This window comes from Oryctolagus cuniculus, chromosome 1 (genome assembly GCF_051225735.1).
Source record: "Oryctolagus cuniculus isolate XC-2025 breed Fujian yellow rabbit chromosome 1, ASM5122573v1, whole genome shotgun sequence".
Lineage (NCBI taxonomy): Eukaryota > Metazoa > Chordata > Mammalia > Lagomorpha > Leporidae > Oryctolagus > Oryctolagus cuniculus.
The window spans coordinates 73,894,367-73,913,989 of NC_142867.1; the positions used below are offsets into that span (position 1 = coordinate 73,894,367).

A 19,623-nucleotide genomic window follows, 5' to 3' on the forward strand; every position below is an offset into this window, starting at 1 on the left:
CAGTGAGCACACCTCTTCACTTCTTCCAGCCTGAATTTAAGCACCTGAACCTAGTTAGACATCTGCACACAACCATGCTGAAAGCTCTTAACTTTGAGTTTTCTACTCCTAAACTTGAGCAGACCCTTTGTTCTTTCACTGAGGAACTATAAAGAATCATCCTCACAGTTAAGACCCCAGGTAAAATGCACATGTCCCATTTTGGAGGATATGGGTTCAATACCTGACTCTGGATCCCAATTCCAGCTTTCTGCTAATGCAGACCTGGGAAGCAGCAGTAATGATTCAACTAATTGGGCTCCTGTAACACACACAGGAGACCAGATTGTGTTTCATCCTGACAGTGCAGGCTATCGTGGGCATTTGGGAAGTGAACCAATAGATGAGAGCTCTCGCTCGCTTGCTCACTCTCTCTCTCTCTCTTCCCCCCGCCTCTCAAATAAATAAATAAAAATTAAAAAGAAAATAAAAGGACTTGGGGAAGTTGCCTCACCATTTGTCCCCAGGCATGTGTCACTGCCCACACTCTGCCTTCCCTCCAGTTAATGTGAATGGATGGTCTTTGCTCCTACACTAAGGCCCACCTGTGCACTTGCACATTGCATTCCTTACCCTCTATCCTCATCAAGGACAACACTCCAGAAATTCTCTTCTCCTCTTTCATATTTCCAAAGCAGGTGCACCATTTTATATTCCCACCAACAGTATATGAAAGTTTCAGTTTCCTCCACCTTGCACTTGTATTATCCACTTGTGGTTTTGTTTTTTGTGTTTTGTTGTTTTTTATTAGCATTATCCTATTTTTTGTGAAGTGGAATTGCATTGTGATTTTGATTTGTATTTCCCTGATGATTAACACTGAGCATCTTTTCATGTATTTACTGGCCACTCGCATTTTTTTTAGAAAAATCTATTCAAGTCCTTTGTCCATTTTCTTCAGTTTGTATTCTTTATAAAACAATTTTTAACATTTATTTATTTATTTGAAAAGTAAAGTTACAGCAAGAAAGAAAGAGAGGTACAGAGAGGGGGAGAGAGGGAGAGGGAGAGGGAGATCTTCCATCTACTGGTTCACTCCTCAAATGACCACAACATACAACAGCCAGGGCTGAGCCAGGTTGAAGTTAGGAGCTAGGAGCTTCATCCTGGTCTCTCAAGTGGGTGCGGGTGACCAATCACTTGGATCATGCTTTTTCTGACCATTACCAGGGAGCTGAATTGGAAGTGGAGCAGCAAGTCCTCAAACCAGTGCCTATATGGGATGCCAGCATTGCAGGCCAACACTTGACCCACTGGGCCAAAATGCCAGGCCCTGGAAACACTTTTTATAACAACAAAAATATAGAAGATAGTCATCCATAACCTTACTAATCAAATAATATAGCAAATACTATTACATGACACTACTAATGCACAAAATATTTAAATCCTATTTTTAAAATTGTGTTTAAACCATACAATAACATAAAACTTGCTAGTACAGTGATTTCCGGTGATTTTCTACTGACTAAATGAATGAGTGAATGAATGGATGAGCAAATAACAAAATAAAAGTCCCACACCGCCAGCAGACTACAGCCCAGCTGCCGGGCCCATCTCCAGAACAGCCCCCTGCACTTCTGCTGGTTGGCGCTGTTAACTTCTTTCAGCAGCGCCACACTTGGCACACAGGAACTGTTAGCTGCGTTTCCCGGGCTCAGCTGGCTGGGGTCCGAGCCCCCTGGCTGGCCCTGGGTTAGGGGGAGGAAGAGGAGAACAGCTATAGATCACTGCTGGTGTGAAGTCAGCAACACTTGCTTCCGCAAAGAAAATGTCTTCTTTATTCACCTTCACCTCAAGCCAGAGACACTCCGGACTAGCCAGCTTTGTCCCCCTGCCCCTTTCTCCTGGATCTCAGGAAGCCGCCAACCGGAGCCCACTCCGTCTCCTCTGGTGTGTGGTCTGGGTCTCAATTCTGTCTGGCAGACAGTGTAGGGGACCCAGGTCAGTGGGGTCATCAGAATGCTCAGGGGAAATCTGATTGATGAGCAAGTGTCAGCAGTAATGAATGGGAGCCTTAATTAATGACTTCTGCCCTGTTTCAAAGAAAGGTTCCCTTATACCCAGTTCTCTCTTTTCTCTGAAAAAAAAAAAATTGGGGTGGGGTGAGGAACTGAGGAAGAAAAGGCGGAAAAACACCCCTATAATCCAAAGTTTTCTCAACGACATAAAGGAGACTTCAAAGACAGACATTCTGGTCCGTTTTTTATGTGCAAGGCTGGCTCAGTGATTCTCTCCTCTCTTTGTTTCCATGGACAGCTAGGCTCGGTTCCAAAGCTAAAAAATAAAAGACCACATTGTTCTGAGAGGAGTGAGCTTTTACAAGAAATTTCCTCCTCACTACTGGGGCAAATTAACTGCCTCGGCCTTGGGTGATCTGGGAGTGTTTCTTCCTGGGCTGGCTCTGCCCTCCTGCCTCCCCGGTCCTGCTCACTTCTCCCAGGAGCAGGTACAGGCCTAATACTCACAGTCTACTCAACACCCTCACCTGCTCAAAGTCACAGAGATAAACTGAAGAACAGAGGTCTATTCCAGGTGTGCATAGGAAAGAGGCAGCAGCACCAGCAGATATGCCTTTTCAACGGGTTCCTAGAATAGGTGGGCTCTAAACTGAAGACTATATTCAGTGATTTTAGTTTATAATGCAATACTGAGCATCTGCCTTCATCTCAAACAGAAGCTGGGTGATGCAGCGGAATATAAAAGGGAAAAGTTAAAATCACAACTCAGGGAGCCAGCATTGTGGCATAGTGTGTTAAGCCACCGCCTGTAGTATCAGCATCCCATATGGGTACCAGTTCGAGTCTGGGTTGTTCCACTTCCAATCCAGCTCCCTGCTAATGTGTCTGGGAAAGCAATGGAAGATGGTCCAAGTACTTGGGCCCCTGCACCCACATGGGAGACCTGAAAGAAGCTTCTGGTTCCTGGCTTCAGTAAGGTCCAGCACTGGCCATTAAGGCCATTTGGAGAGTGAACCAGTGAATGGATGATTCTCTCTCTCTCTCTCTCTCTCTCTCTCTACCTGTCTCCATCTGTCTTTGTAACTCTGCCTTTCAAATAAAGAAAATAAATCTTTCTTTTAAAAAAAAATCACAAGTCAGCTAATTCTCTGAATCCTTACCAGTAAAATAGAGATCATAATAGCTTTTTCCAGGAGTTTCTGAGGAAGGGATAAAAGAAGATAACACAAGGAAAATTATTTCATGTATTTACTTCAGAGTCATGGAAGAGCGCGAGAGAGAATGAAAGATTCCATCTGCTGGCTCACTAACCACAACACCCCTTCCTCCCCACCCTGGGCTGATGGTTAAAGCCAAGAGCCAGGAACAGGAACTCAACCAGATTTCCCACATAAGTAGTAGAAGCCCAATTGCTTGAGTCATCACCATTGTCTCCCAGGATCCATATCAATCTAGATTAAGGAACCAGAGCTGAGAATCAAACCCAGGCACTCCAAGATAGGATGCAAGCGTATCAACCAGTGTCTTACCAGCTAGGCTAAATACCTACCCCACCACAGGTAAAATCTTACACAATAATTGGCACATGAAAGGTCATCCATGTATTACAGTTTAGAAAGGGGAAAGGGGATGGGGCTGGCATTGTGGTGTAGTGGGTAAAGCTGCTATATGGGTGCCAGTTCATGCCCCAGCTGCTCCACTTCTGCTCTAGCTCCCTGCCGATGGCCTGAAAAAAGCAGCAAAAGGTAGCCCAACCTGGATGAAGCTCCTGGCTCCTGGCTTCATCTCCTGGTAACAGCCTAGCCCTGGCCATTGAGGCTATATAGCGGGTGAACCAGTGGATCGATTCTCTCTCTCTCTCTCTGTCTCTCTCTGTCTCTCTTTCTCCCTTTCTCTCTCTAGTCCTTTGAAATAAAAAATAAATCTTTAAAAAAAAAAAAAAAAAGAGTGAATGAAAGAAAGAGGGCAAGGGATCAGTCTTTGCCCTGAAGGCCCACTCACTAGTAAGAGCAACAAACATAAAAACCCATGATCACATCGAGATGTTCCAGAGGCGGCAAAAGATGTGCACAAAGGATAGGGAAAAAGTGTAAGTATACAGTGTACAAAGTATAGTATAGGTTGAGTATCCCTAATCCAAAAATTTTAAATCTTCCTTTAAAATATATTAAAAACTTTAAAATATATGAAACTTCAAAATCTGAAATACTCAGAATCTGAAACTTTTGAGCTCAAATTTGACACCACAAATGGAAAATTCTGTACTACAAAATTTTGCTTCATACACAAATTACTGAAAATATTGTAGAACAGTATTATGATGCAGCAGGTTGGCCTGCCACTTGGGATGCCCACATCCTATATCAGAGTGCCTGATTCAAATCCCTGCTACACACTTCTGATTGAGTTTCCTGCTGATGTATCCTGGCAAGTAGCAGATGACAGTCCAGGTGCTTGGGCCCTTGCCACTCATGTAAGAGACCCAGATTGGCCGGCGCCGCGGCTCACTAGGCTAATCCTCCGCCTTGCGGCGCCGGCACACCGGGTTCTAGTCCTGGTCAGGGCACCAGATTCTGTCCCGGTTGCCCCTCTTCCAGGCCAGCTCTCTGCTGTGGCCAGGGAGTGCAGTGGAGGATGGCCCAAGTGCTTGGGCCCTGCACCCCATGGGAGACCAGGATAAGTACCTGGCCCCTGCCTTCGGATCAGCACGGTGCGCTGGCCGCAGCGTGCCGGCCACAGCAGCCATTGGAGGGTGAACCAACGGCAAAGGAAGACCTTTCTCTCTGTCTCTCTCTCTCACTGTCTACTCTGCCTGTCAAAAAAAAAAAAAGAGAGAGAGAGAGAGAGAGAGAGAGACCCAGATTGAGTTCTGGGATCCTGGCTTTGCTCTGGCCCAGCCCTGATTGATACAGGCATTTAAGGAGTAAACCAGCATATGAAAGATTCTCTCTCTCTCTGCCTTTCAGTAGATAAAATAAGTAAACATTAAAATATATAAAATTACCTTTAGGTTGTGTGTATAAGGCATATATTGAATATAAAAATGTTTCATGTTCAGACATTGGTCCCATCCCTAATATATTTCAATATGTACATGCAAGTATTCCAACAAGTGAAAAAATCTGAAATCTTGATGAAATATTTCTGGTCTCAGGCATTTCAGCTAAGGGTTACTCAACCTTCAAGAGGAAGTTTCAATGCAAGTTTCACAGAGGATAAATTTAATCGTAAGTGTTGAGAATCAAGTGACTAGGTAAGGCAAGGTGGGAAGATAATCTGAGAGTGTGGTTGTTGAAGGCACATCAAGAATATGGTGTGTATTCAATGACATGGGAGAAACATCAGGATATAGAAGCAATAAAACTTGGCAATAGATTTGATAGATTGGCTAAGGGCAGATGAATAAGTCTAAAATCACAAAAGGGTAAGTTTAGCAGGGGTGGAAGGTTGAAGAGGAGGAGATGGTGATGCTGCAGGTTAATCTCACAAGGTAGAAGATTAGACTTGCCCATTCATGGGAAAGATGGAAGATCAAGTTGATCAGAACTACAGAGCCAGAGAAATAGGATAGTTAGATGCTCCTACTCTTCCAAAAGGAAAACTGGAGGGAAGACACTTGGCCGATTTTGGCCTAGTAGCCTCTAATTTTAGCCGACCCCACTTCTGTAATTCCATCACCATTAAGAATTGCTGTTGATGGGGGCTGCCACTGTGGTGTAGCAGGTAAAGCCACCACCTGCAGTGCCACCATCCCATGGGGGCACCGGTTCCAGTATGGGCTTTGGATAAGCCTAGCTCCAGCTGTTGTAGCCATCTGGGGAGTGAACTAGCAGATGGAAGATATCTCTCTCTCTACCTCTGCCTCTCTGTAACATTGCCTTTGAAATAAATAAATAAATCTTAAAAAAAATGTAACTGCTACAACCACTAGAACTCAGCAGTGTTTGGAAAGCTTTGGGCTAATGCAAGAAGATACAATAAATACAAAATTTACATAATGTAACCAACAGCCAACATCATACTGAACAGGGAAAAGCTGAAAGCATTTCCCCTCAAATCTGGAGGGAGACAAGAATGTCCACTTTCACCACTTTTATTCAATATAGTATTGAAAATTTTAGCAAGAGCAATTAGGGAGGAGAAAGATATAAAGGGCACTGAAATTGGAAAAGAGGAAGTCAAATTATCTGAGTAGATAATGTAGATGACATGGTGTACATAGAAAAACCTAAACACTTGACCAAAAAAGCTGTTAGAATTGATAAACCAATTAAGTAAAGTTGCAGGTTACAAAATGAGCATACAAAAAACAGTAGCTTTCCAGGCCGGCATTGTGGCACAGCAGGTTAACGCCCTGGCCTGAAGCACTAGCATCCCATATGGGCGCCGGTTTTAGTCCCAGCTGCTCCTCTTCTGATCCAGCTCTCTGCTATGGCCTGGGAAAGCAGAAGATGGCCCAAGTCCTTGGGCCCCTGCACTCGCGTAGGAGACCCAGAAGAAGCCCCTGGCTCCTGGCTTCAGATCAGCGCAGCTCCGTCCGTTGAGGCCAATTGGGGAGTGAACCAGCAGATGGAAGACCTCTCTCTCTCTCTGCCTCTCCTCTCTCTGTGTAACTCTGACTTTCAAATAAATAAATAAATCTTTTTAAAAAGTAACTTTTTATATGTTAATGATGAACTCACAGAAAGAGAAATCAAGAAAGAAATCCCTATTCACAATAGCTACAAAAAATCAAATACTTAGGAATAAATTTAACCAGAGAAATGAAAGATCTCTACAATGAAAATTATCAAACATTGATAAAAGAAATCATCAAAGACATACACACACACACACACACACACAAACAAATATGGAAAAATATTCCCTGTCCGTGGATTGCAAGAATCAATATCTAAAATGTCTATACAACCTAAAGCAATTTACAGATTCAATGCAATCCTTGTCAAAATATCACTAGCATTCTTTACAGAATTAGAAAAAGCAATCCTAAAATTATTATGAAATCACAAAAGACTTAGAATAGCCAAAGCACTCCTGAGCAAGAAAAATCAAGCTGGAGACATCACAATACCTGACATCAAAGCCTACTACAAAGCTATAGTAATTAAAACAGCATGGTACTGGCATTAAAAAACTGATACATGGATCATTGAAACAGAATACAGAGCCCAGAAATTAATCTATGTACATAAAGCCAACTGATTTTGGACAAAGGTGCTCAGACCATACAGTGGAGTAAGGATAATCTCATCAACAAATGGTGCTGGCAAAACTGGATATATATATACAGAAGAATGAAATTAGACCCATACCTCTCACCATACACAAAAATCAACTCAAGTTGGATCAAAGACCTAAATTTAAGACCTAAGACTATGAAGTTGCTGGAAGAAAACATAGGGGGAATACTCCAAGATATTGGCATAGAGGACAACGTCTTGGACAAGATCCCCAAGCACAGGCAACAAAAGCAAAACTAAACAAATGAGATTGTATCAAACCCACAGCAAAGGAAATGATCAATAGGGTGAAAAAATCATCCAACAGAATGGGAAAAAATATTTGCAAACTACCTATCTGAAAAGGATTAATATCCCAAATATATAAGAAACTTAAAACACTCAACAGCAACGAAGAAACCAATCCAGTTAAGAAATGGGTAAGGAGGGGCCGGCACTGTGGCATAGTAGGTAAAATCACTGCCTGCAGTGCCGGCATCCCATATGGCCGCCGGTTCAAGTCCCAGCTGCTCCACTTTTGATCCAGCTCTCTATTGTGGCCTGGGAAAGTAGTGGAAGATGGCTCAAGTTCTTGGGCCCCTGCACCCACATGGGAGACATGGAAGAAGCTCCTGGCTCCTGGTTTTGGATCAGGCAGCTCCGGCTGTTGTGCCCAGTTGGGGAGTAAACCAGTGGATGGAAGACCTCTCTCTCTCTGCCTCTCCTTCTCTCTGTGTAACTCTGACTTCCCAATAAATAAATAAATATTTTTTAAAAAATGGGTAAAGGACCTCAAAAGACAATTCTCAAAAGAAGAAATACAAATAATCAACTAATACATGAAAAAAAATTCTCAACATCACTAGCCATCAAGGAAATGCAAATCAAAACCACAAAGAGAAATCAGAATGTCAGAATAGCTAAAATCCAAAGAACAGAGAGTAACAAATGCTGTGAGGATGTAGAGAAAGGGAAGCACTTATACACTATGCATGGGAACGTGAATTAATGCAGCCACTGTGGAAAGCAGTGTGGAGATTTCTTCAAAAACTAGAAATAGACTTGCCATATGATCCAGCAATCCCACTATTGGTTATATACCCCAAAGATTTGAATATATTATAGCAAAGAGATAACTGCACCACCATATTTATGGCAGCACTGTTCACAGTAGCCAAAATTTGGAATTAATCAAGGTGTTCATTATCAGATGAATGGATAAAGAAAATGTGGTATATACATGCACAATGGAATATTATTCAGAAATAAGAAAGAATGAAATTCTACTATTTGAAGCATAATGGACACAACTGGAGGTCATCATGTTGAGTGGAAATAAGCCAACACAGAAAGACAAACACCATACATTATCCTTTATGTGAGAGCTAGAACTTAAAAACAAACATGAAAGAAATGCCTGTGTTTATCAGTATTGTTGCAAATATAATTTGTCAAACTTTGTTTTAAATCTTTGTTAAACCAATGATTAAGAATGTTATACTATTATAGTCTTAATGATCTGTGATTACTTTGGAATTTACTGTATATGGGTGAAATGGTTATTTTCTCATTCAATTATTATTTATAGCCATTGTCTGTATTCCCACAAACTAGGGTGTTTTTGCTTTATACTTGTTAAACTTCTTATTCAGTGCTATGTTAAGCCTTTAACTGTAATGTAAATTTATCTCAAAAACTAAAAAAAAAAAAGCAAGAGAGAAGGAAGGAGGGTGGGAGGGAGGAAAGGAATATTATTATATTGTTAGAATTGTATACACAAACTATATTGAAACTGTTAAAAACTAATTAAAAATTAAAATAAATCAATCAATAAAGTAATCTATATAATGTTTGCAACAGAGAAACATTATTTATAAGTGATACAGTTTTCACCCAGAAAATCAAAGAGAGATTTACATAATCTTAAAAAAGAAATAGAAGAGGATACCAAAAAATGGAAAAATCTTCCATGCTCATGGATTGGAAGAATCAACATCATCAAAATGTCCATTCTCCCAAAAGCAATTTATAGATTCAATGCAATACCAATCAAAATACCAAAGACATTCTTCTCAGATCTTGAAAAAAAAGATGCTGAAATTCATATGGAGGCACAGGAGACCTCGAATAGCTAAAGCAATCTTGTACAATAAAAACAGAGCCAGAGGCATCACAATACCAGATTTCAGGACATACTACAGGGCAGTTATAATCAAAACAGCATGGTACTGGTACAGAAACAGATGGATAGACCAATGGAACAGAATAGAAACACCAGAAATCAACCCAAACATCTACAGCCAACTTATATTGGATCAAGGATCTAATATCAATTCCTGGAGTAAGGACAGTCTATTCAACAAATGGTGCTGGGAAAACTGGATTTCCACATGCAGAAGCATGAAGCAAGACCACTACCTTACACCTTACACAAAAATCCACTCAACCTGGATTAAAGACCTAAATCTATGACCCGACACCATCAAATTATTAGAGAACATTGGAGAAACCCTGCAAGATATGGGCACAGGCAAAGACTTCTTGGATAATACCCCAAAGGCACAGGCAGTCAAAGCCAAAATTAACAATTGGGATTTCATCAAATTGAGAAGTTTCTGTACTTCAAAAGAAACAGTCAGGAAAGTGAAGAGGCAACCGACAGAATGGGAAAAAATATTTGCAAACTATGCAACAGATAAAGGATTAATAACCAGAATCTACAAAGAGATCAAGAAACTCCACAACAACAAAACAAAAAACCCACTTAAGAGATGGGCCAAGGACCTCAATAGACATTTTTCAAAAGAGGAAATCCAAATGGCCAACAGAAACATGAAAAAATGTTCAGGATCACTAGCAATCAGGGAAATGCAAATGATAACCACAATGAGGTTTCACCTCACACCGGTTAGAATGGCTTACATAGAGAAATCAACTAACAACAGATGCTGACAGGATGTGGGGAAAAAGGAACATTAACCCACTGTTGGTGGGAATGCAAGCTGGTAAAGTCACTATGGAAGCCAGTTTGGAGATTGCTCAGAAACCTTACTATAACCCTACCATACTACCCAGCCATCTCACTCCTTGGAATTTACCCAAAGGAAATTAAATTGGTAAATAAAAGAGCTGTCTGCACCTCAATGTTTACTGCAGCTCAATTCACAATAGGTAAGACTTGGAATCAACCTAAATGTCCATCAGTAGAAGACTGGATAAAGAAATTATGGGATATGTACTCTATAGAATACTATACAGCAGTTTAAAGAAATGAAATCCAGTCATTCGCAACAAAATGGAGGAATCTGGAAAAATCATGCTAAGTGAAATAAGCCAGTCCCAAAGGTACAAATATCATATGTTCTCCCTGATAGGTGACAATTAACTGAGCACCTACAAGGAAACCTGTTGAAGTGAAATGGACACTATGAGAAACAATGACTTGCTCAGCCTTGACCTGAATCTCGAGGAACTACTTCCTATTTTATTCCTTTTAGTATTTTTTGTTCTACTTAATACCATTGGTTGAACTCTTTAATTAACACACAATTATTCTTAGGCATTTAAATTTAACTGAAAAGTGATCGCTGTTAAATATAAGAGTGGGAATAAGAGAGGGAGGAGATGTACAGTTTGGCACATGCTCAATTGGACATACCCCTAATGGTAGAGTTAGAAACGTGCCAGGGGATTCCAATTCAATCCCATCAAGGTGGCATGTACCAACGTCATCTCACTAATCAAAGTGATAAGTTTCAGTTCATAATTGATCATAATGATAGGATTAAGTGTCAAAGGGATCACATAAACAAGACTAGTGTCTGCGAATACTAACTGATAGAATTAAAAAGGAGAGAACAATTCAACATGGGAAGCGGGATACGCAGCAGACTCATAGAATGGCAGATGTCCTAAACAGCACTCTGGCCTCAGAATCAGTCCTTAAGGCATTTGTATCTGGCTAAAAAGCCCATAAGAGTTTCCCAGGCATGGAAAGCCAAGACACTCTGGCAAAAAAAAAAAAAAAAAAAAAAAAAAAAAAAAAAAAAAAAAAAAATGACCTAAATGAAAGATCTCTGTGAGTGAGATCCCAGAGGAAAGAAAGGGCCATCAAAGGAGGAGGAACCTTTCTCTGAAGCAAGGAGAGAATTTCCACTTTGACTATGGCATTGTCTAAAGAAGATCGAAGCTGGTGAACTCAAGAGGCTTCCATAGCCTTGGCAACTCATGACAAGAGCCTCAGGTGATTACTGACATCATAAATAAGAGTGTCAATTGTTAAATCCACAACAGGAGTCACTGTGCACTTACTCCCCATGTAAGATCTCTAGCCTTAATGTGTTATACTATGTGAATTAATGGTAAAACTACTACTAAAACAGTACTTTATACTTTGTGTGTCTGTGTGGGTGCAAACTGCTGAAATATTTACTTAGTAAATACTAAGTAGATCTTCTGTATATAAAGATAATTGAAAATGAATCTTGATGAAGAATGGGATGGGAGAGGGAGTGGGAGATGGGATGGTTGCAGTTGGGAGGGAGGCAATGGGGGGAAAAAGCTGCTATAATCCAAAAGTTATATTTTGGAAATTTATATTTATTAAATAAAAGTTTAAAAAATATATTAGCCTTTATCAAGACAGTGGAATACAAATTAACTTTCTCTCATTGAACAAACATTCTTTTCAAGTTTTTCTTTTTTGAAAGGCAGAGTTACAGAGAGGGAGTGAGAGACACACAGAGAGAGGTCTTCCATCTGCTGGTTCAATTCCCAAAAGGCGGCAATAGCTGGAACTGGATCAGGCCAAAGCTAGGAGCCAGGAGCTTCATCCAGGTCTCCCATGTGAATATAGGGGCCCAAAGACTTAGGCCATCTTCCACTACTTTCCCAGGCACATTAGCAGGGAGCTAGATTGGAAGTGGAGGAGCTAGGACTTGAACTGCTGTCCTTATGGGATACTGGCGCTATGGATGGCCACTTAACCCACTATTCCACAATACCGGCCCATCAAGAAACATTTAATTAGTACATCCTGTGTCCCAGAAATTGTTCTGGAATCTGAGGTTACAAACATGAACAAAGCAAAAATATGTCCTCACTTTCATAGAGATTTTCACTCTGCTGGTGGTGGGAAACAAACAAAAAACAAAATAAATAAGTTTAACATATTGATTGTTAGTTGATAAGGCCTGGGGGGGGGGGAATATAGGGAGGGTAGTGAGGTATATTTTGAAGGTAGAGCTGCCAGGGTCCTGTTAGATTGGATGATAAATAAGAAAGAAAGAATTCAAGGATGATTCCAAAGCTGGGTAATTGTGGGAAAGACATCAGGTGGAACAGGTTTGGAGAAAAAGATCCAGGAGTCCAGTCAGGAAACCCTGACCTTGTTAGACATCCATAATGAGATAACAAGTAGACAGTTTATTATGTGTGTCTAGAGTTCAGGGAAGAGATTGAGGCTAGAAATCTAAATTTTGGAGTCATCAGTAGGTATGATATTAATGCCAGGAGAATGATGGGTGATACAGGGGATGAGTACAGACCTAAAAGAGAAGCACAGGGAAGGAGTCCTGGCACACACCAGGATGAGATGGTCCAAATGATCTGGAGAGTCTCAATGAAGAAGGAAGCATATATACAAAGGCCAATATTTTTTCCTGTTTATGACAATAATGTATTAGGGAAATGGGAGAACATTCCCACTCACATCCATAAAATAATGAGAATTAAATTTAACAAAAAAATAAAATCAACTCAACAAAATAAAATCTAACAGAAAATAAAATAATACCTAAACAACTAGGTAAATTTACCAAGTTCCTATACAGGAAAATTTCCTTCAAAATATAACAATTGCAGTCCTTCTCAATGCAGCTTCAACCAGAATCCAAATAGGTTTTTGTCTCCGGGTAGTATTTTAAAATATATATTTTTAAAAAATGACAACAAACAAAAAAATTTATAAAATCAAGTTCCCAAAGCATAATTATCCCTCATATAAATGCACCATATATTACTTTATCATCTTCTATGTGATGGGCTTGAATAGATAAATAGAACAAAGGAAAGTCCAGAAATAATCTCAGATCAATCATGTGTTGGTGTATAATAAGGTTGGCATTTCAATTCAGCAGGCAAAGTTGAGTTTATTCAATAAAATCTTTAGTAATAATTAGCACAGTAAAAGGATTAGTTTAATTAAAATTTCATATCAAGTGGCCTGCACTGTGGCGTAGTAGGTTAAGCCTCTGCCTGCAGCACTGGCATCCCATTTGGGTGCCAGATCAATTACAAGCTGCTTCCCTTCCAATCTAGTTCCTTGCTAATGGCCTGGGAAAGCAGCAGGATATGATTCAAGTACTTGGAGCCCTGTACTCATATAGGAGTCCTGGAAGAAGCTCCTGGCTCCTGGCTTCAGATCAGCCCAGCTCTGGCCACTGAGGTCATTTGGGGAGTGAACCAGCAGATGGAAAACCTCTCTGTCCCTCTCTCTCTCTCTCTCTCTCTCTCTCTGTAACTCTGTCTCTGTCCCTCTCTCTCTCTCTCTGTAACTCTGCCTCTCAAATAAACGAATCCATAAGAATCCATAAAAAAAAATTTCATATCAAAAGAAATGCATGTGTGAACTCAAACATCAAACTGAGGAAAATATTTACAGTACATAAAAACAAAGTGCTATAAAATGTTTCCATATGTTGATTTTAAAAATAAGAAACTGGACAAAAGTTGTTAACAAAAGAGGAAGATGGTGAGACATACGATTGAAAATCTTTCTTAATCTCATTTGTGTCTATAAAATACAAATTAAGGCAACAATTTTATACTGTCAGATTGCCCAAAATTCCAAAGAGCTACAAAATCCAGGGCTGGCAAGGATGTAAGAACACAGGTCTCTATTCACTTGCCTCATGTATGGGTGAACTGCTATGAATTTTTTTGAAAAAAATCCTAGAATCTTAAAATTCCTAAAATCTAAAATTCCAAGGTAATGTGCAAAGAGATGTTAATGTTGAAGGATTTTTTTAAAAGATTTATTTATTGGGGCCAGCGCTGTGGTGTAGCAGGTAAAACTGCCACCTGCAGGCCGGTATCCCATATGGCCGCCAGTTGAAGTCCTGGCTGCTCCACTTCCAATCCAGCTCTCTTCTATGGCCTGGGAAAGCAGTAGAAGATGGCCCAAGCCCTTGGGCCCCTGCACCCACATGGGAGACTGGGAAGACTCTCCTGGCTCCTGGCTTCAGATCGGCACAGCTCTGGCCATTGTGGCCATCTGGGGAGTGAACCAGCGGACAGAAGACCTCTTTCTTTCTCTGCTTCCCCTTCTCTCTCTGTTTAACTCTGACTTTCTAAATAAATGAATGAATGAATGAATGAATACACAAGCCCCAGAGACACAGAGACAGTTTATCAACCATTCTCAGTAATTCTCTCCTGAGAAAATTTTGAGTGATTTTTTTTAAAAAATAGTTATTTATTTATTTGAAAGGCAGAGCTATAGAGCGAGGGGTGAGGTGGGACAGCAGGTAGGGGAGACAGAGGGAAGATCTTCCATCCTCTGGTTCACTCCCCAAATGGCTGCAACAGCCAGTTAGGCTGATCCAAAGCCAGGAGCCAAGAGCTTCCTCCAGGTATCCACACGGGTGCAGGGGCTCAAGGACTTGGGCCATCTTCCACTGCTTTCCCAGGCCATTAGTAGGGAGTTGGATCTGAAGTTGTGCAGTCAGGACTTGGAACCAGCACCCATATGAGATGCTGGCTCTGCAAGTGGCAGTTTTACCAACTAAACCACATTGAATGACTATTTTTAAAAAATTCTCCCAACAATGGTTCACATCAAGTTCCAATTCCAAGAAACACTTAAAGAGGCTTCTCCATTATATGCAATGGCTATCTTATACCACTGGGGCAAAATTCCTTTTTGGAATACATGAGAAGAGCTTGAATAAAGAGGATGAGAAAAACTAAAGGGTCAAGAAGAAAACATGAAATAGTTTGGGACCTGAGAAGCTGGGAGTTCTACATGTTTAAGTGAGAAATACACATACTAAACCCTTCTTGGCATAGAAAGTACTGCCACATCTAGAGTACTGCTTCTTGTCCTTTCTGCCCAATCTATCTGAAAATTCACTCCTCATGACTTAAAACTAAATGCTCATGTTCCATTTCCTTACACCCCTTCTCTACCTTCAGTTGAATGGACTCCACTCTGGAGATGACAGAAGCCCACTCTCCTGTAATCATCTCTTCAAGATCAAGATCTCTGCTGCTGTATCTCTACAGTCTCAGGCGCTAACACCATGCCTGCCAAAAAGCAGTTGCTCTGCATCGACTGAATAATTAGATATGTATTTATGATGAAGAAGCAATTTGGAGTTTTTGTAAGAAAATAAGTGACTTAAGATCTTTTTATGAAAGGATTACTCTGGCTTTCAGAGAAAAAAAATCCCCTATAGCAGTGTTTTTCAACCTGGGCATTATTGATATCAGATCAAATAATTCTTTGTTGTGATGTCCTATGTAAGATGTTTAGCAACATCCCTGGCATGTACTTACTAAATATCAACAGCACATACACATACACACACATACACGCGCGCACACACACACACACACACACACACACAATTGTGATAGCCAGAATCATCTCCAGACATTGCCAATGTTCCCTGGGAAGCAAAATTGTCCATATTGAGAACCACAATCCTAGAGAGAAAACAAAATTAAAGATCAGAAAGAGGCCATTCACTTGATAATATTATAAGAGGAGGAAGTGCATTCATGCTCACTGAAAACATCCACTATGTGCTGAACACTTTACATTACCCCATTTTAAAGAGGAATATGGGTTAAGACAGCCCTATCCCAACTGTCCCCTGAAATCCCTTCAGGGCCCCCTGAGGTCAAGTGTCTAAATCATTAAACCCTAAAACAGGCACCATCATGTTCCCTGGCCTCATTTGAGTGCAGTCAAGTCTAATTCCCATGTTATGTCAAAGGGTAATGTTTGACACTGCCCCAGGAATATTAATTTAAGTCATCCTGGGAAGGCTTCAAAATTGCTTTCCAGATAGCTCCAAAGGAGATCAGACAGAGGATCTCTGACATAAGCTGGTCAAGCTCCAGGTCATACGTGCCTTCTTCCTTCACCCAAGCCCTGGGACATCCTCAAGGGAGGCTTTCACTAGGACCCACGCAACATCTGGGTTATAAGCAAAATGCTGGAGCTAGTCAGCTTTCCTGGGGAAGTCAAGCTCAGAGGGCCCTGGCAGGTGCCTCTGCTTTCACTCAGTAGCCTGGGGCTCAGTTTGCGCCTCTCTGCTCCCACCAACGCCCGCTGGTTGCTGACGGTATTAATAACGTGAGCAGCAGGAGGCTTCGCACCAGAATCAAGGCTGTCTGGATAATTTTCCCGTGGCCTAGGACCAGTCAGTAAATTACTGCGTGACCTGGGAATTCAGCAGGTTACCACCATTACTCAGGCCTGCTCACTTTATTGCTCTCCCCTCCTGCTGCACTGATATTTATTTGTCTGGTTTACATTCAGAGCACTGATTTCATGCCTTTTTGTTTTCCGTCTCAGAGGTGAGAAGTAGCCCCTTTGGGGAGATTGGTTCTCAGGTCACTGGGAAGCTGTAATGACTTTAGGGAGGGGGAATATTGGAGATTTTGTTTCATGCAAACATTTAGTGTGTCGGGGCATGTCAACACCTGCTCTGTGTGGACTCCCAAATGTATTTCAATTTTTTGTGTGTCAGTGTTGTAATACTTATTAGAAAATTGTCACTATATGTAACCTTTTCTTTTCTGGGAAAATAAAGGGGAGAGAAAAAATTCTCACATCACTTGCAAATCATACACTACATTCTAACTGTACCTAACAAGAATAGCATACTCAAGTTAGCTTTCTCAAATGAAGCGGTGTCCTTCTTTGGAGAACTTGCACAAACTATCCCCTTTACTATACTTTTCCCTCATCCTTCAAGTCTTCTCCCAGACATCACTTTCTCCAGGAAGCTTTTCCAACCCATTCCAGTCTTTAGACTCAACTCTTTCTGAGCTGCCACAGTGTTCTATTCCACAGTCCATGACTCATTGTAATTTGTTGCTATAACCTGCTTTCTTGACTGTCCTATCATTTACGGTATGAGTTTAATGAGAACGAAAACCAGCCCACAACTTTACCAGTCCCCATATAAAGTGGCCACTGAAAATTAAGAAGTAGACGTAGCAAGAGATCTCTGAACTCTACTTTCCAGGCAGACCTGATTACCAGCTTTAACAAAGCCAAGACACCCACTTAATGCACACACCACCATTCTCCAAAGAGAGCTATCATGATAGTTCCCAATAGAGAACCTTTGGCTTCCACAAAGGACTTGACTCTCATTCCCGGGGGAATTATCAAACTGCATTTCTCCCTTTTCTCTATGCACCAGTTTTTATAAATTCATCTGAGGATAACACTATAACCCTCATTTAATGTTCACTGGAATTCCATAATTCATCTAAAAGATATAAATATTCCTGGTTTGGCTGGTTAGCTGCTTTATAACCTCAATTGAAACAGTTGAATGCACTCAGCCTTGATTTCCTCTTGCCTAGAGTGAGTTCATAATCATTGAAGTGACTTTCATCTTCAAAGTGTTCTGATTCTAAAAATTAAAGACTATTTTATGATTCTACATCATAAAGGTACCAACAGTTCCCACATTTCTGCAAACCCCTTTCTGACAACCAGGCTATAAACAAAGTAATTAATTAAACAAATAATCGTGTCACAGCAAGCAAATGATTGAGGCCAGTGTCCTGAGTGGTGAAAGAATTAATCAGAGCAGTCTGATAGAGTGAGCAGAGTTAGGTTTTCTTTTTAAGATTTATTATTTATTTATTTATTTGAAAGGCAGAGTGAGTGAGAAAGAGAGAGAGAGAGAGTGTGTGAGAGCATGAGAGCTTCTAACCACAGGAGCCCTCCCCAAATGGCCATAACAGCAGGGGCTGGGCCAGGTCGAAGTTAGGAATCCATCCTCAACTCCCACATGAGTGGCAGGCTGCTTTCCCAGGCACATTAGCAGGCAGCTGGATTGGAAGCGCAGCAGTTAGGACTCAAACTAGTACTCAGATATGTGTTGCTGGAATCAGAGGTAGCAGCTTAACCTTCTGTGCCACAACACCAGCCCCAAAGTTAGATTTATTGAGTACACTGCAAGGGACTAGCTGGCAAGTAGAACAGCAAGAAGCTGACTACTGCTGCAACATGGACTACAATCCAAGAGGAAGACTTGTAACTGCAGTTATGTCTTTAGTTAGGGTGAATTTTTTTCCTCATGATTCAACAGGTTTTCCAGGTAGGTGGCTTGCATTTCTGTGTGCAGCTGGAGAGCCTGCACCACCCTTAGCTTTGGGACTTTCCAAGCGTCCTGGGGCAGCCCTCCTCAATTTACTCACTTTTCTTTTTCCACAAAGGTATAGTAAGATCATAATCTGGCCAACCTGTTCCACCCCACTGCCTACCAATTATAAACTATCTCTAGTCCATCTCTGCACAAACACTTTTCTGCCCAGTGTGCTTTTACCTATGCTGTTCCATCTGCTTGGAATACCTTTTTCCTCTGTACACCTGGCAAACTCCCAATTCTGTGTTGAAACCCACCAATGGTCACCTCCTCTAGGAGGTAACTCCCTAACTTGGAGTGCAGCACTGCACAGAAGTGAGCATTGTGACTGTTAAGTGACTTGGGACTCTAATTTGGCCCACTACTTACTGCCTGTGAAACTGGAAATGTGACTTAATTGATCCTCAGCCTCCTGATCTATGAAATAGGTGATAATAGTTCCTAACTCCTAGGGCTATGGGGGTTGAATGAGGTACCTTAAACAAAGCATTTGGCTCACCTCCAGCAAATAATAAGCACTGTGTAAAGTTTGGCCATTATTATTAACAATCTCATTAGAGTTAATCACTTCTAATAAATATATGTCAAGGTGCCTTTTACATGTCTGCTTCCCAACAATCTCTTTAAATGAAAGATTTGATAAATATGTACCAATAAATGTCTTTACTAAGTTCAATTATGTATCTAGAAGGATATTCTTAAAAGAACAAGAACAAAAAAACTTTAAATAAAGTAAAATAAAAATGGAATCATAAGACATATTAGGTAGTAGTAATGTTCCAGATTGGCTATGATAATTTCACTTACAGGTTCTCATTTTCACTTTGATTCTCACAATGAATGTAGGCATTGTTACCTCTCATTCACAAATGAAAAAACAGAGGTTCAGAGAGATTTACCTTTGGCTCAAAGACATAGAGAAGTTTGCAGAATTCAAATCTGTATCACTTTTCTCCCTTATGCTTCCCTTACACACCTACCCCTGCCGAAAGAGAAGTGTGTACG

The 19,623-nt window shown here is 40.8% G+C and overlaps 1 long non-coding RNA gene across 2 annotated transcripts in view; it reads right to left on the reverse strand.

Moving 5' to 3' along the window:
* Window positions 1-922: 922 nt before the first annotated feature.
* Window positions 923-19,623, reverse strand: part of LOC149128465 (uncharacterized) — a 31,447-nt gene continuing 12,746 nt past the window's right edge. Inside the window, exons 2-3 of one of the 2 annotated variants that reach the window (XR_016233163.1) lie at window positions 3,161-3,199; window positions 923-2,316 (exon numbers count right to left, since the gene is read on the reverse strand). This is a non-coding gene — a long non-coding RNA (uncharacterized LOC149128465). The remainder of the gene's footprint in view (window positions 2,317-3,160; window positions 3,200-19,623) is intronic. The other variant, XR_016233162.1, reaches the window with a different exon arrangement.